Genomic DNA, 16,231 nt, shown 5'->3' with positions numbered 1-16,231 from the left:
TGTTGAACAACTTCCCAGGTTTGAAAGTTGTGATTTTTCAAAGAATGTTTTTAAACTTCAAAAAGCTCTTTATGGTTTAAAATAAGCACCTCAACATCATATGAAAATTTGAGTAAATTCTTGCTTGAAAAAGGTTTTTCCATTGGAAAAGCAGATACAACATTGTTTATTAAGCGCAAAGAAAATGATATACTTTTGGTTCAAATTTATGTTGATGATATCATTTTTGGTTCTACTAAAGTCTCTTTGTGTGAAAATTTTTCTAATCTTATCAGCAAAGAATTTGAAATCAGCATGATAGGAGAATTCAAGGATTTTCTTAGATTTAACATCAAGCAAAACAAATAGGGCATCTTTATCTACCAAGCTTCTTACATTAAGGACTTATTAAAGAAGTTTGGCATGGAGAGACTAAAAGCCTCAAGTACACCCAATATTATGTATAGAGATATGATTGGCTATCTCTTATATTTAACTACTAGTAAACCCAATATTATGTTTGGTGTATGTTTGTGTGCTCAATTCCAATCATATCACAAGGAATCACATTTAAAAACCATTAAAAGAATTTTCAAATATTTACATGGCACTAGATTTTTATGCTTGTAGTATACTAGAAAAATTTCTTTTGACCTAGTGAGCTATTTAGATGTTGACATTGTTGGGAGCCAATTTGATAGAAAAAGTACTAGCAGTACTTGTCATTTTTTAGGTCATGCATTAGTTTCATGGTTTTTAAGAAAATAAAACTCCATAGCTTTATCGATTACAGAAGCAAAATATATTGTCATTGGTAGTTATTATACCCAAGCTTTGTGGATGCAAGAAACCCTCAAGGGTTAGCCTATCAAAAACTCTAATCTTGTGTGACAACACAAGTGCTATTAGCTTATCCAAAAAATATCATTCAACATTCTTAAACCAGACATATCGAAATTAGATATCATTTTATTTGAGATCATGTTTAAAAAAGTGATATTTGTCTTGACTTTATATCAACCAAAAATCAATTTGAGGATATTTTTACAAAACCACTTGGGGAAGAACGTTTTTGCAAAATTAGAGGTGAGCTTGGGATCATGAAATCACTATATTAGCATTTGCACTTAAATATCATTGGGGTTATGGTGATTTGGTTGAATTTAAAGTGTCAATATTTGTTTAATAAATAATTCGATAATTGAACAATATTTGATTGAACATCTTTTAAATTATGTATACATTGATTGCTTATGTATTTGATATACTTCTTATTGTATATTGTATCAAAATACATTACATTCCATGTTTTGAATCAAAACAAATGCATAGCTAGATTATTTGGGCTTTTTCATGCTGAAATTGAAACAACAAAATTTATAAAAAAATAACCTAGACTGTGCACTTTCGATTGCTAGAATGCAAAATTTGATTGACCAAATATTTTAACAAAATTCTATCGATTGAATTCTGAACAAATTGATCGATCGAATCTATTGAATTCCATGGTATAAGGGTAGCTCAACCTTTATTTAAAAAAAAAAACTTTTTAGCCCTTTCTTCCATTTTTCTCTCAATCGATTGCTTAAAGTTCACACCAATCTACTTCAAACTAAAACCCCTTTTAAAAACACCATATTTTGCCTAAAATCATTCTAAATCTCATTACAACCGTAAACCCAAGCCTTTTCAATTTCATCCAAAATCATCCTATTTTCGCTAATTTTTCATCAAATTGAACACAAAATCCTCATTTCCAGCATCATTCTTACATGTTCCAAACATCAATTTTTGAATTTTAGCTTAACATTAAAAACTCCAAAAATTACATAACCAATTTTCGGTTTTGTTAGTAAAAATACACCTTATAGTCGACCATTTTGACTTCTAATCATACCATTGTCTTCGTCTCATCATTTTCAATTAAGGTGTGCACTTAGTTTTCAAATTTGTGTCCATTTGTGAGAAATAATGATTTTGCCTTTATACCTACATTTGACGTTGTTTTGCACTTCATCACATTCCATAGCATTTTGTGTGGTATTTATTCTCTTGCTTTTTATTTTATCTTTTAAAAATTTTCAATTTGCACTTTGGTAGCTTAAGTTGTTAGATTTGCTTGTGTATCATCATATTTAGCAATTATGATTAATAATTGTCATAGTAGTTCTAGACGTGCCTCTAGGTCGTCTCAAAATGTCATTAATAGATCTTTAACTCCTATTTATCAAGTCGAGTCTTCAAAGGCTCCCTTTGATTACTCTCGCTTTTGTTTTGCTCAAGCTGCTACGACTTATGCTGACTGTTATAGTTATCGTGCTCTGTGTCAAACCCATCAAGTTGACTTTAATTTATTTGCGCAATTCAACCTTAGAACTTTTTTTGATAGATTCAAATGGACCCGTTACGTCACCTTAAGTGGTTATATTTATCCTACTCTTATTCATGAATTTTTTGCAAACATGGAGTTTAATTAGCTTTATAACGAAGCTAGCTCTTTTTTCTGAGGCTATATATTCATTTCTCTCTTGCTAGCCTTTATATCACCTTCCAGTTATTTGCGATCCTTTTCTTCTACCTCTTGGGTGTCATTTCACTGGCCTCTTATATCTTGAAGCCCTTTGACTATGATAGGCAATCCTGACCATGATATAGTTATTTATCAACCACATAAGCATCCAACTTCATTTACTTGTCTTCTTCACAACATTATCAGTTATATTCTTGCACCAAAATTAGGTTATTTCAATAAAGTCGACATGGTTGACTGCTATCTCCTCTCACATCTCATCCAAGGGTCCCTTATAGACCTTTGTCATGTAATTTTTGATCTGATGGTCTTTACTCTCTCTTATCACACCCATATTTTACCTTATACACCTATTATCACATTGATTCTTTTGAAGACGGGGGTTTCTTTCCTTGATAAGCCAGATGTTGACCAGCTACTGATCTATATACTACTTCAAACCTTTGTGCTATAGGCTTCCATAAAAAAAATGATGTATGATAATACATTTTAGATATCGTACCTGGTAAAGGTGATGTTGTTAGTGGTTTGGACCCCGATACTGATTTTGATGATAAACCCTAGGTTACTACTGCTCTAACTGACAATATTGATGCTAGTGGTGTTGATATTGATGTTGATATTGATGACAATGATGATGAGGCAAATGAGGATAAAGATTCATTCAAGTTATAGGCTCATGCTTTTGGAAAGAGACCTAAAATGGTTGCTAGAGTGAGTTCATTTGCTAAGTCGATTGTCGCTTTAGTCACTAATCCTATCTCTATTTTATCTATCAAGCTTATGAGTTATCGTGTTGGTGGTTACACTAATTTTGTTGATATTTGTGCTAGTATTGTCGATCTTCGAGTTGAAGTCATGGGTGGCATAGATAAGCTTTGAGCCAAGGTCATAAGAGGCATAAATAAGCTTCTTCATTATTTTCCTCCACTTCCTTCTTAGTTTATCTTTGTTTTTCATTATATCTTTGATGTGTATGGATTTCCTTCATACCTTGATGGTTTATCTTGTTAATACTCTTATTTTGCTGATCATGCTTATTTAGACATTGTATTCATAAACCATACTTATTTTTGGCTAGTTTGCTGATCATTTTTATATATTGTTCATGTATGTTGGTCTTCTTTTATCTCATTGACTCTATTGTTTGCCTAATTCTTTTTGATAATGACAAGGGGGAGAAGTTATAGAAGTTATATTTTTTAATATGGATATATTCGATTGTGGAGGATTATGCATATATTTGCTATGATTATAGATACGACATTTGATTGATGTTGTGAATATTTTGATATGGTTAATGTTGGATATATATGATAATGATATGAATTGTATTATTATTTGCATATGGTGCATATATTCAGGGGGAGAAAACTTGATTTTTTAAGACAAACTCTTACAAAATTTTCTTAAAAATCAAGTGTTTCCTAACTTCAAGGAAATACATTCATCGATATACTTTATAAAATTTCTTGAAGTGCATAAGTGTTGGTCATTATCAAAAAGAGGGAGATTATTGACTCAAAGAGCCATTATACTCTTATGGTGCATTTATTATCAAACTAAATGCAATAACACACAACACAAATACCGGAATCACTGTTCATATGATAGGGCAATTTTTTTCTTCTTTAAATTTAACAGCTCAAATGATCTCTGAATCACACCAAAAGTATATCAATGCAAAGGGACTCAAAGAACTTTCTATCAAGCTATAGCAGCATTCAAAACTCATCAGATAAAGCAGTCAAAACGTGTGACAAAGTCAGTGGTAAAACTGTAAATATCTCACAACTTTCTGCCAATAAATACATATGCATTCAAATTTTGATACTCAATGAAAACATAAACATTAACCAAGGTATAAAGAAAATTCCACCAACCTCGGGGTCTTCCACCGCCAACTCTTCCACTAAAAAGGAATTGGATAAAGAAAAATAGAGAAAAAAAAAGCCAATCAGCTTTAACTTCAATTTTTATATATTTAAGTGTTTAACCCTTTTACAAAGTATGGCCACCCTTATATATGGAAGAAGTGATGGCAAAACATGAGTTTACAGAGGCTTTCAATAAAAACAATAAGCTAGGCCCTTAATTCACGCTAAACTATACAAAATAACCTATGTCATACTCTAAATAAATACAATAAGACAAAATGGAACTATTCTTTCCTTAAAAGGCATATTTTGTCCCCACTAAAGCTTTTCCTTTTCTATTTTCATTCCAACTCATCCAATTGGACTTTGAGCATTTTTTTGGGCTTAAAAAATGAAGTGATAGATGGCTGCAACTTTACTTGGGCTTTAAGGAGGGCTTCTTGGGTCATTAAGACCTACTAATTCATGAGAGCTTTGGATGCAAGTAATAGCATTGCTCCCATAAGAAAAGGCAGGCCAAGGTGGAGATGGCAATGAATCTTTGGGCTTGTATAGAGCTAATTCTTCATTCTCAATGGTAGCTTGAGCCAAATGTAGATTGGATAGAGACTTGGAAGCTAGAGTTGGGGAAGTGGCTGAAAATACATCATCTTATTTTGATGATAACAAACTATTATGTCTCAAATTAAACTGATTAATGACTTTACTTGAGTGTGACTTTAGATTGCAAGAATTCATCAAAGACATTTGAAGGAATATCAAGATGGAAATCAAAGACAAGACTCGAATGAAGAATTCTTGAAGATTTGAAAAAAAACTCAAGTCTAGGTAGATAATTTTGTAATTTTGAAGTATTAATCTTGATTAGAATATTTATTTGCATATGAAAGCTCACTCAGAAAACTTATTCTCATATCTTTTACATTTTGGGTAAAATGTTGTTTTCCAAACTTATTGGGCTAAGCTAAATTTTTATCAAAATTCATTAACTCATTTAAAATGATGAAATTTTGTGAACTACATTTTCATATCTCAAAGTTGGTTTTGAAAGATTTTTCAAAAATGGGTTAAATTGTCACTTTTCAAAGGTTTAGGGGGAAAATAAAATTTTCAAAATTTAGGGGGTAATAATAAAATTTGGTTGACCATATTTGACCAATCGAAGTTTTTTATGGCAGCTTCTGAATTATCCAGAAGCCATGTATTTTGGCTTTTAGAAATTCAATTAATCGAATTGTGCTATGAATTTTCTAACAGCTAATGCCACGTAGATGTCATGGAAGTGCTACGTCATATCTGGTTGACTGAATTGCATTTGGTCAACTAAATTTTATGTTTTCTGCAACGTTAAAATAACTAGTTTTGTGCACAATGGTAATTTTTTTCATTTTTCCTTAGATAGACTTTTGCCACTGAGAACTTTTATATATTTGTGAGTAAATCAATTTTGAGCTATTCATTTGCAAATCCTATTTTCTAATCAAAACCCTTGCTTATACACTTTTTGATTTCTTTTGTATTGGGTTGTACTAAGCTTAAATTTTCATATACATTATTTAAGAGAAATTATATTTCGAATTCATATAAAAATTTGCATATTAAAAGAGTGAGTTTCACTTTTGAAAAGACTAGAAATTTTTACTAAGAGAAATTGAGCTCTAACACTTTTAAAGGTTAATAGCATCTTGGAAGTTATTTGTGTTGTGAAGAAAAGCTTGATTGGGGTTTTGTCAACCAAGGATTGGTGGAATACTCTAAGGGAGATAGCTTAGAGGAGTGGACTTAGGCCAAGTTGTATCGAACCACTATATATCACTTGTTTAATTTTCTCATCCTTTAAACTCATATTTTATATTGTATGTTGTTTTGATTGTGTTAATTATTTGGAATGTATCTTGACATTTTCAAAAATTACATTAAAAATAGCCATTTTCATTAAGTTGCTTAAATTGGTTTAATTCCTTAATTTGTAAAAAAATTGTTTTAAATTGTATAATTCGCTCTCTTTTTTGGCCATTTAATTCTTCAGATGGTTGCTTAATTAATGTTATCATACACAAACTTCGTCCATGGCAACACATCAAACTAACACCTTCTTGATCTTTGATCTATATAATATGCTCTTAACATATCCTCAATCACATAATTCACCCTCTTAGTTTGCATATTAGTCTAAGGAGGGTAAGCAGTATTGAATGCTAATTTGGTTTCTATAGACCTCTGTAAACTTTACTAGAGTGCTAAAACAATCCTCGTGTCTCTATTCAACATTATCTTCTTGGGCACACCATACAATCTCACAATCCTCTAGACATATATTTGACCCAACTAATTGATATTGGTACTATCCTTAGTCGAGATAAAATGTGTTGACTTGGGCAAACGATCCACAATGACCCACAAGGCATTAAATCCAATCTAACCCTCAACAAGCCAATCATAAAGTCCATTCATACTCCTATTTTCATTAGGGAATATATAAAGGCTACAACAATCCAGATGGTCTTTGACGTTCAGTCTAAACCTACTAACACACCAAACACTTGACCATAAAATTAGCCACATTTTTTTTCATGCCAAACCACCAAAATGACCTTCTCAAGGCTTGATACATCTTCACACTCCTAGGATGGGTAGTGTAAAAAGAACTATAAGCCTTTATGAGGATCTTACCCCTCAAATCATCATTATAGGGCATACAAACCTGAGCACAAAATCTTAACATATCTCCGACCATACTAAACTCTTCCTTGATACCCTTTACAACTCTCTACCTCATCTGTACATACCACTCATTAGCCAACTATGTCGTATGAATCTTATCTAAAAGAGTTAACTAAATTCTCAATCCTACCATCAATCCGATAACCAACTCTATTTGGTTAGTAACCAAATCCTGTTCTAACTCCCTTATAAATAGTAATCTTAGGCAAAACCATTTTCTACTTAGTGCATTTACACAACATTAGCTTACTTGGATGTTATCGGATATCACAATCATAGTTTTTCACTAGCTTTAACCATAATAATTGTCTCATCTTCAGCTCTTTTTAGGTGAAGAAATGTTTCAAGCTTTTGTGATCCGTATACATTTTTCATTTCACCTTATATAGATAATACTGCCAGATTTTTAGAAAAAAAACACTACTAGGAACAATTCCAAGTCATGGGTATCATACCGAGTCTCATATTCCTTAATCTATCGAAAGGTATATGCAATCACCCTACCTCTCTACACCAATACAACTCTCAAACTATTATGAGAGACATCTGTATATAAACATATTCCTCATCTTCACTCGATAGTGCTAAAACATGTGTAAAAGTGAATCTCTCCTTCAACTCCTAGAAACTCCTCTTGTAAGCATTACACCACTAAAACAAAACATTGTTCCTAGTTAACATAGTCAACGATCAGGCCAACTTAGCAAAACCCTTCATGAATCATCTATAGTACCCTACTAATACTAAAAAGCTTTAGACCTCTTTAGTCTTGGGTCTCTGCTAATCCAACACGACCTCAATCTTACTCAAGTCAACCAAGATACCATTAGCTGACACAACATGTCCTATAAATACCACTTGATCCAACCAGAATTCACACTTGGAGAACTTAGCATATAATTGCTTATCACTTAGTCTCTATAATATAAATCTTAGATATTGTTCATGCTCCTTTCAAGTCTAGAATATACCAAAATATTATTGATGAACACTATGATGAATTTGTCAAGGCCATCCTGGAATACCCTATTTATTAGGTCCATGAAGATTGCTAGGGCATTTGTCAAGCCAAAAGGCATCACCACGAAACTTATAATGCTCATATATGGTCTAAAATACAGTTTTCAGAATGTCTCACTTGGTTACCCTGACTTAATGATACATAAATCTTAAGGCAATTTTTAAGAATACCAAAACACTTTTCTACTGGTCAAAATGTCATCAATCCTTGGCCGAGGGTACTTATTTTTATAATCACGTTGTTCAATTCTCTATAATTGAGAAAAATACGCACTGACCCCTCTTCATTTTTCACAAAAAGGATCTGTGTGTCCCAAAGTGAGTCATCGGACCTAGGGCTGGATTCGAGGCGAGCTTTTTCGGGCTCGAAACGAGCTTAGCTCGAACGAGCCCGAAACGAGCCTGTTAGAAGCGAACACGAATACGAACACGAGCTGAAGCAAAAATTAAGAAACGAACGCGAGCCCGAACCCGAACAGAGAAATGCTCGGCTCGGCTGGCTCGGCGAGCTGAGTTGAGCTCGTTTTAATATGTTGTGCTGGGCCTGGCTGGCAGTATTATATGGTCTTCTTTCTGTTGACTTTGTATTGTGCAGCAGCTTAAAAAAGCTTGCTTTGCTGGCTTTTCTTCAAGGCAAAAACGCTGCCGTTTGGAAGCAATCAAAATAAAGCAAACCTAATCAGTTTTCTTTCATTGTTTCTGCTGTTCTTTTCTTCTCTGTTGAAAAAAAACCAAAACCTAAACTACGCTGCTGCCGCCCCTCTATTCGCTCACACACAGTTGAAACACCAATCAGCCACCACGATTGCAACGCCGTTCAGCCGCCGACAAGGTTTTCCCCCTTTCTTTACTGAGTTTTTTTTTTTCCCTATAGTCAAAGAAGCTTTATTATGATTAATGTCTCTGTTTTTTCTCAATGGTGATTCAACTTTGTTTCGTATCTTTCCAATCTCATCAACAATTTATAACATATCTGATTCTGATGTCCATTGAGGTGAATATCCAGCACCTTTTTCTTTTTTTATGGGTAATCTGTTGTTAGTTTTCATAAATTGGGCTATATTGTTTTGTGACAGTGGAAAAACAAAATTACGCTTTATTGCATAAAGCAGTAGGGTTGGGTAAGAGAATTGTTGTCATTTCACTGAGAGGGATGTCTCATTCATCAACAATAAGTAGCTCCTATCTCAAATAGAAGCCTTACATTTTTTTTCTACTAAATATTAACAAACTTATTGCATAATTGTTTAGGTCAAATGCATGTTTCAAACATTCATCTGTCATATAATTTCCCTAAACTTTTGAACTAGTATTATAAACAAATCATACAAATTTATTTGTATGAAAATAATATTTATAATTAGATGATATAATTATTTTTTTTCTTGATTAAAAAATATCTAACTATTACTATGCTATATAAATAAATTATTGTAATTTATTTATACATAATATTACTCTAAATAGATAGAATGTATTTTGTTTGTCATTAATTTCTTGACAAAGTTAATTCTGAGGTTTATTGATGGCAAACAATTGTGCGTGATTTAGGATGATAATTGGCTATTGTAAGCCAACCCATTTGTTGCGCGGTGAACAATAATCATAAGCAATTTATAAACTATTTGTAAACCAGCAACAACAGACAGTCTACTCAATGATGCTAATTGGTTTTACTATGGAGTTTTGGAATGATCTTTTATAAATGAAAAGATCTAACGGCTTTTCATGTTCCTTTCTGTGAAGCTAATATCGGTTGCTGCATACAAAATAAACAGAGAGATCAACCTAGGGAATTTGATTTTTTCTTTTATTTACATTTGGGTTGTTAGTAATTCTTTGTTAATCATGTATGTATCTAGATTTCTATGTTATATACCATAGAGTATGAAATGTTATTCTCATATGCAATACTATTTTTGAAAACATTTCATAATAATGCTATGTAAATATGCCATTGTGTGTAGGTTTAAGGCATGCCTAAACTTCTCCTTTGAATGTTGTGATGCAGAAAATGATGACAGCGACACAAAAGATGAGAATGTGGAGGAAGCATTATCGGCCAACACCAAGGAAAAAACATCAGCTGCTATTGAGACTGATGGCAAAAGAGCTTGAAGCTTTGAATTTGGGTGTGCTGTCAACTTTTAGGATTTTTATCTACATCTTATGTTTGGACAAAACGTATTTATTATGAAATTGCTTCTATGGTTGTCTAATCCTTTCTATTTTTCTGTTTCACTAAAAATATTTGCTTCTATGAGAAATTTATATGTATTTTAACTGCTGACGAGCTTAGAATACGAGCCCAAACCCGAGCTGAGCGAACCGAGCTATTAGATACGAGCCCGAGTTAGGTGCGAGCCGAGTACGAACACTTAAATTATAAAGCGAGCCGAACATGAACATATGTTTTGACGAGCTCGGCGAGCCCGAAGCGAGCCGAAAACCGAGCTGACAAAAAACGAGCCGAAAACGAGCTAAACAGTGTTCGGGCTCGGCTCGGCTCGTATCCACCCCTAATCGGACCTGATAAATCCATTATCTATAAGCTCCTACAATTGTTTCTTTAATTTTTGGGGTTTAACTAGGGTTATCATGTATGGTGCCTTAGAAATGGGTGTTATCTTAGGAACCAATTCAATACTGAACTCCACCTTCATCTCTGGTATCAACTTTGATAAATCATCAGGAACATATCTTAGAACTCACACGCAATCGAAGTGGATTGTAAACTCAGGACTAAACCATCAACTTTGCTTATAACATGCATCATATAACTTGTACAACCCTTGTGCAACATCTTTCTAGCTTTAATGTCATTGATCATCATATTTAGCATATGACCTTTACTGAAAGTAAACTCTTCGCCATCATCCAAATGAAACCAAACTTTCTTTTTCCTGGAATTAATCTCAACTTCATATCAACTCATAAAATCTATACCTAAAATCACATCAAAATTGGGCATATAAAAAATGATTAAATCAACGAACATCTCCTAACCCCTCAAAGTCATTGTCTCACCCAACAACATCTAATCACTTAGTATTTTGTCCCTATCAAACATCTTAACACAAATGTTATCAATGGGTGTAGGCTTTAATCCTAGCCTCTCAATGATCCCTCGTGCAAAAAAACTGTGAGTGGTATTAGAATCAATTAGTGCATATAAATAACATCAATGAAAAATCAACTAACCCGTCACAGTAAATAGGTTGGCCTTAGCTTATGCCTTAGTGGCTATAAAAACCCTAGTCTGTATTCCCTTAATAGTCTACTCAATAGTGGCTAGTGTTGCTACGGTGCATTTATAGTCGGATTGGCCTAACTATTTACACTTGTAGCATAACCTCTACTTTGCATTATTACCAAGTGTCCATGCCCTCACCTATGGCAAAAAGAAGGGTCATCATGCCTCAACCAGTCTTCTTACCATGGTCTTTCCTCTTGCCTTAGCTTTTTACTTTTTCAGTTCTTTTTGGAAATTTGGGATTGAAAGCTCCTCTTACCTCTACAATCTTTATTGTCACCCTCATGGTTGCCACCTGACTCTACCTACTTAGATCTTAGGACTCGGGCTACTAATCTGGGTTGTTTCATCATGCCTCTCTCCTATACCATCATTAATTATTAAATACTATTGTAATGACTAATATGAAGCTAGACGGGAGGGTGAATAGGTTCTTAAAAAATAAAGGAACTTTATGTAAAGCCAAATACATTTCAGAGCAAATTTTACAGGACACACAGTAGCAATAAAGTAACAAACAGGTTAACATTTTACAAAAATGAGCAATAATAAATTTTACAGTAGCAATAAATACCAATAATACTAGCAACAATTTAAGCAATAAATAAACAAACACTTGACAAAAATTAAAGAGTTTGAGTCGTGAAAATGCTTTATTAGAGCGGTTTAGAGCTTTTTCTTGCAAGTCTCTTATGTCAACTTCTCCAAGCAAACTGCCTTGAAGTTCCACTATCTTTTGAAATTTTTTTCTATACATAGTATAATTGAGATTGTGCCCACTACATTAGTTGATACGAGATTACGCTTATAATGTTTGATTACAAAGAGATGAAAGTATTAATGCCTCTATAACGCTGTAAATACAAATTGAGTGCACAAAACTCTCAATGAATAAAAATGGAATCATACTGAAAGTGACAGAGAGAAATCAAAGTAATTTTTATTTTTCTTTCTCTTTGTAGAATTTCTAACCCTTTACTATTCAATTCAAAATCAATTTATAAAGCTAATTGTGTTTCATTGGATTGAGTTGTCGTCAAGAATCAATTGAAAAATTCGACGAAGAAAATGGACCTTGATCAGAGTTACAATAGATAACTTTAAAAGCTTCAATGGATAACTTTAAATATACTTAGCACGGGGGGCAGATCTGTATCGCCGACAGCTTGTTTTATTTCTATGTTTAGAAAAAAATCCAAAAGCTTGAACATATATATGTCAGCTTATGCATGGTTGAAGTACGGGTTTGATTTTAAGAGGGGCACAACTGGAAAGTTTTGAAAAACTACATGGCTAAGAAGATTTTACATGTGTCATAATTTGATTGAATTATGTATCACAACTACAAGATTTTCAAAAACTATACAGGAAGGACAAATTTTACACGTGTCACATCTGGACTGGATTCTATGTCACGACTGGGACAATAAGTCCTTGGACATATGGCAGCGACTTAGAGATGACATGTGGTAGCAATCTAAGAAAAAAAAGTGTCACGATTGGGAAATTTTTCAAGTGTCCCAGCTAGGACATTTAATGCAACTAGACATGTGGCGATAAGCAATAGATTTGCAGCTTCATTAGACATGTGATAGCGAGGCATTGCTTGAAGGCAACATGTAACACCTGAATTCATGTATGCCAGTAAACTCTACTTCCAAAATTACTCATAGAGTTGATTTTATAAGTTGTTGTTTAAAAAAATTGTGAAGGAATTCTTTAAAACTACAAAATGAGCAATAATTTTCAAAAAGGGTAAAATAGCCATTTTAAAAGGATTTAAGGGATAAAGTGGGAATGTAAATTGAATGACACACTTGAAATTATATGATGGTGCTAAGGGCTTTTGGTAATTGTATAGGGATATAATAGTAATTTTTAGAGAAGGCTAAGGGTGAATTAGTCCAAAATGATTATAAAGGTAAAAACTATTCATTTTCTTCTTCCTTGGCCGATAATCCTCCATAAAACTTCACTAAGGTTTTCTTCAAACAAAGATTCACCTAAAAAACCTAACTAAACCACTTAATTTCCAAAGCCTCAAGTTATAAAAATTTTAGATTTATCCATTCTGATAAGTTCTAAAGTAACAAGTTTAATTTTTAAGAGATGTCGAGCTTATAGTTTTAATTGATGATTATATTTTGGTTGATTAAGGTTGCTAAGAAGAAGAGAAGAAGGAGAATAGGCTTAAATCACCTAATTAGCAAAGAAAATGTAAGAATTTCATACTTTACATACTTGAAGTAATTTGAGTTAGGGTATTCAAATAACTTTTACTTGTATAAGTGTGTAGGGTATAGATTAAGGTGATTTATGCTTAAAAGAATAAAGAAATTCATTAGGACTAATGATGTAATTTTTGGCTATAAGGGTATTTTAGACATTTATTATTCCTAGGGTTAGCTTAGTTGATTTTGTGTATTGAGTATGTGAGAAATGATGAATTGATGGAAGAATTTGCACTGAGGGTAGGCATGTAACTTTTGGCCATAAGGGCAAAAGTGTCATTTTATGTGATGTAGGTTAATTTTGCTTAATTATGTGCATAACATGTGTAAAAAATATTATAATAAATATGTATATTCATATGGAATGCATGAGATATATGTAAATGCATCATAAAATAATCTAATGTTTGATAAGGCTTGAAAAGAATAAGAAAAAATTGTGCATTTCCATCAAGACAATACAACAACACACAAACTCAATTCTGGAAATTATTATTCATTTGGCACAGCAGCAATTTGTCTTTCAATTTCAACCAATTAAATTACCTCCAAATTATGCAAATTATATATCATTGGAAAAAGCATTCAAAGAGCTTTCTAATGGTATAAAATGTCAACCACAACTCAATCAACAAGGCATTCACAACTAGCTTCAAAATTTGCTGGCAAAAACTGGAAATTGCAAAATCACACACTTTGAACAATAACCCGAGGCATACAACACACATTCAAGTCTTCACACTTTGGATTTCAAGGGTAACAAGAAAAACAACCAAGGTATAAAGGAAATTCCACCAACCTTGGGGTCTTCCACCACCAATTCTTCCACCAAGAATGAATTGAATAAAGGAAAATGGAGAAAGCCAATAAAGCTTTGTTTCAAACTTTCATTACATCAAATTATCTAAACTCTTACAAAAGCATGGCCACCCTTTATATAGGGAAGAAATGGCAACAAAATGGACTTTCCAATAAAAAATCTATTAATTTTTTAATAAAAAAATCCCTTGAATTAGACTAAGTCATACCTCTTAGTTGCTAAAGACAAAAAGTGAGTTGTCTTTTCCCTAAATCTAGGAACCCTGTCTCCTAGCTTTGCAACTAAGTTTCTATCGAGTTCTAAGCCAACTAAATAAACAAGTTTGAGTTAAAATGTGCTTCAAAAGAGTCTTGGGCTGATTGGGCTTGGAAAAGCACCATATAAAGCTTATTTTAGGCCAAAAAAGCAAACTACTCAAAGGATTCTTGAGTCCAACTAATAAGGTTATGCCCAAAAGTGAAGTTGGGCCAAAATTGGAGGTGCAATGCTTCTTTTGGCTTGGGATTTGCTAGAACATCATTCTTCCTAGCTTCAAAGGCTACATATAGACTTGAGGATGGCTTAAAACCCAAAAATGACAATAACGCCATGTATACATCAAAAAACAATGAATGAGAATATTTCATATTATGGTTATACATGTATACATGAGGTAGCATAACATATGCACGTTTTCAAAAAATTAGAGAAAGAGGAAAAAAGTTTCCTAAGTTATGTATATCTTCAGAAAATGGAAAACAACTGTTTTTACTATTATAATGACTCATATGATACAGAAAAGCAAAAAACATGCTTAATATCTTTACACACGAGTTATACTATAGACAACAAAGAAAGATATTGGTTGTATTGTATGGACAGCAAAGAAAAATAGTGAAATGTGCATGCAAGAGAGGATCGTGCCTCGTATGATGACTACGTGTACTGTCATATATAGTCTAGACTGGTCAATAACAAAAAGAATTAGCAAATGTTTTATAAAAGTCATTTGCATTAGAATCATGCATGCAAGCTTATGTGGCTGACAAAAAGTTAAGAAAAATGTACGATTAGAGAAGAATTAAGAAAAGAGAAGAAGAATCTGAAAATAAAAAAAAGTCATGACACTTGTACATGTATAAATCATAACGTGTGAATCATATTTGCATAGAGATAAAGAGAGATATGATATATAGTTAATGCGTGATACATGTAAATTATCTTGTATATGACTAGCCTAGACACATTGAGTATGGAAGAGATTAGTACTAGTATAAAATACTTTGAGTATTTAGTATGATTTTCTTACTGAGCTGTGGTCACTCACTCTGTATAATTTAATATTTTACAGGTAAAGAGTTGTAGCAGAGGTTCCCGCGGAGCACTAGTGAGACATGAGGCTGTAGAAGGAGGGCATCACATTTTTGTCAATTTATATGTTTTTGGTGTATATGAGAATTTGTGTGTGTATATATATATATATATATATATATATTGGTTCTTATATGTATATATGTAGTTATTGTATTGATGTGCATATACCTCTATCTAGTGGATAGTATATGCTTATAGGAATATGTATATCTTTCTGATTATTGGATAAATGTGAATATGTGTATGTGTGTGTGTGTGTGTGTGTGTGTGTGTGTGTGTGTGTGTGTGTATACACATATATACATACATACATATATATATGGTTAATCATTGAAATTGGTTATAAAGTTCCTCTGGGTGGTAATGTTTATGATGGTTACTATTATTTATTTATTCCATCAATTGTGACCAAGTTGATGAAAATCCAGTCGATTGGTAGGACTG

At 32.8% G+C, this 16,231-nt stretch overlaps 1 long non-coding RNA gene across 1 annotated transcript; it reads left to right on the top strand.

Annotated features, from left to right (window-relative positions):
- The first annotated feature begins 8,454 nt into the window (after positions 1-8,454).
- On the top strand, positions 8,455-10,413 carry LOC123198307. Its single transcript, XR_006497997.1, has 2 exons — positions 8,455-8,962; positions 10,142-10,413. It is a non-coding gene; the product is annotated as an uncharacterized LOC123198307 (long non-coding RNA).
- Positions 10,414-16,231: the final 5,818 nt, after the last annotated feature.

The sequence above is a fragment of the Mangifera indica genome, chromosome 15, assembly GCF_011075055.1.
Source record: "Mangifera indica cultivar Alphonso chromosome 15, CATAS_Mindica_2.1, whole genome shotgun sequence".
Classification (NCBI taxonomy): domain Eukaryota; kingdom Viridiplantae; phylum Streptophyta; class Magnoliopsida; order Sapindales; family Anacardiaceae; genus Mangifera; species Mangifera indica.
The sequence above is the reverse complement of the archived record's forward strand: the minus strand, read 5'-3'. Positions and strand labels throughout refer to the sequence as shown.